Source organism: Triticum dicoccoides, chromosome 2B, assembly GCF_002162155.2.
Source record: "Triticum dicoccoides isolate Atlit2015 ecotype Zavitan chromosome 2B, WEW_v2.0, whole genome shotgun sequence".
In the NCBI taxonomy this organism is placed as follows: domain Eukaryota; kingdom Viridiplantae; phylum Streptophyta; class Magnoliopsida; order Poales; family Poaceae; genus Triticum; species Triticum dicoccoides.
Window position 1 is genome coordinate 313,117,264 of NC_041383.1, and position 2,379 is coordinate 313,119,642.

General features: G+C 50.4%; 1 long non-coding RNA gene across 1 annotated transcript in view; it reads left to right on the forward strand.

Annotated features, from left to right (window-relative positions):
• Positions 1-916, forward strand: part of LOC119367688 — a 5,049-nt gene extending 4,133 nt beyond the window's left edge. Inside the window, exon 5 of the long non-coding RNA XR_005176392.1 lies at positions 864-916. This is a non-coding gene — a long non-coding RNA (uncharacterized LOC119367688). The remainder of the gene's footprint in view (positions 1-863) is intronic.
• The last annotated feature ends 1,463 nt before the right edge of the window (positions 917-2,379 follow it).

The following is a 2,379-nucleotide window of genomic DNA, read 5'->3' on the forward strand; positions in this document are numbered from 1 at the left end:
CCGTCCCGCCCCTGGCCGTGTGCAGTCCGCGCGCTGGCTGCGCCCAGCGCCTCGCCCCGCCATGGCCTCGCCGGCACCCGCGCCTGCAAGCTGCCCTGGGCCTCCTCGCCCCGGCGATCTGGGCGAACGCCCAGTCGGGCGCCGCAATGCCCGACCCGCCCCGTAGCGCCCGTGCCCGCTAGCCCCCAGGGACCTATGACAAAGGGGGCCCGCCCCCAGAACGTTAAAAAAGTATATAAAAATAAATAAAACAATAATTAAAATAAAAACAAATTTAATTAATTAATTAATTAATTAAATTAATTAAGTTAATTAACCTTAATTAATTAATCTAATTAACATGTTAGCTTAATTAAACAGTGATTAGTTTAAGTAAACCCTAATTAACCTAACAGAGTATGACAGGTGGGTCTCACTGGACCCACGCGTAAGTTTGACTTAGTCAACTCTGTTGACTGCTGACGTCAGCATGATACCATGCTGACGTCATAAATCCATTTTTTGAATTAATTAAATAATTAATTAAATTCCAGAAATTAATAAAATCTTTAGAAAATCATATCTTTTAATCCGTAACTCGGATTAAATTATTTTCAACATGAAAGTTGCTCAGAACGACGAGACGATTCCGGATATGCAGCCCGTTCGTCCACCACACACCCCTAACATATCAAACACGCAACTTTCCCCCTCCGGTTCATCTGTCCGAAAACGCGAAACACCGGGAATACTTTCCCGGATGCTTTCCCCCTTCGTCGGTATCACCTACTACCGCGTTAGAACACGTCTAGCTCTGCTTGTTGTCATGTTATGCACTTGCTTGCTATGTATTTACTGTTTCTCCCCCCTCTTCTCTTCGGTAGACCCCTTGACGATGCTGATGCCCCTGTGGTCGACTACATCACCGACGACCCCTCTCTCTTGCCAGAGCAACCAGGCAAGCCCCCCCCCCTTTGATCACCAGATATCGCCTACTCTTCTCTATACTGCTTGCATTAGAGTAGTGTAGCATGTTACTGCTTTCCATTAATCCTATTCTGATGCATAGCCTGTCATTGCTGCTACAGTCATTGATACCTTACTCGCAATCCTAAATGCTTAGTATAGGATGCTAGTGTTCCATCAGTGGCCCTACACTCTTGTCCGTCTGCCATGCTATACTACTGGGCTGTGATCACTTCGGGAGGTGATCACGGGCATATACTACATACTTTACACTGTTACATTACCTGTGATACTGTTCAGAGTTGGGGGCTGAAAGGACAGGTGGCTCCATCCCGGTAGAGGTGGGCCTGGGTTCCCGACGGTCCCCGACGGTTACTTTGTGGCGGAGCGACAGAGCAGGTTGAGACCACCTAGGAGACAGGTGGGCCTGGCCCTGTTCGGCGTTCGCGGATACTTAACACGCTTAACGAGATCTTGGTATTTGATCTGAGTTGGCTACGAGCCTATACGCACTAACCATCTACGCGGGAGTAGTTATGGGTATCCCGACGTCGTGGTATCAGCCGAAGCACTTCAGAATTCAGCGACGGAGCGGCGCGCGCCGGATTGGAACGTAAGCCTGCTCTTGTATTAAGGGGGCTAGTTCTGCTTCCGGCTGCCCACGCAACGTGCAGGTGTGCTATGGGCGATGGGCCCAGACCCCTGTGCGCTTAGGTTTAGACCGGCGAGCTGGCCTCTCTGTTTTGCCTAGGTGGGGCTGCGACGTGTTGATCTTCCGCGGCCGGGCATGACCCAGGAAAGTGTGTCCGGCCAAATGGGATCAAGCGTGTTGGGTTATGTGGTGCACCCCTGCAGGGAAGTTAATCTATTCGAATAGCCGTGATCTTCGGTAACAAGACGACTTGGAGTTGTACCTTGACCTTATGACAACTAGAACCGGATACTTAATAAAACACACCCTTCCAAGTGCCAGATACAACCGGTGGTCGCTCTCCCTCAGGGATATGAGGAGGGGATCGCCGGGTAGGATTATGCTATGTGATGCTATTTGGAGATGCTACTTGGAGATGCTACTTGGAGGACTTCAATCTACTCTCTTCTACTTGATGCAAGACGGAGGCTGCCAGAAGCGTAGTCTTCGACAGGATTAGCTATCCCCCTCTTATTCTGGCATTCTGCAGTCCAGTCCACTGATATGGCCTCCTTACACATATACCCATGCATATGTAGTGTAGTTCCTTGCTTGCGAGTACTTTGGATGAGTACTCACGGTTGCTTTCTTCCCCCCCTTTTCCCCTTTTCCTTTCTTTCTGGTTGTCGCAACCAGATGCTGGAGTCCAGGAGCCAGACGCCACCGTCGACGACGACCCCTACTACACCGGAGGTGCCCCTACTACGTGCAGCCTGCTGACGACGTCCAGGAGTAGTTAGGAG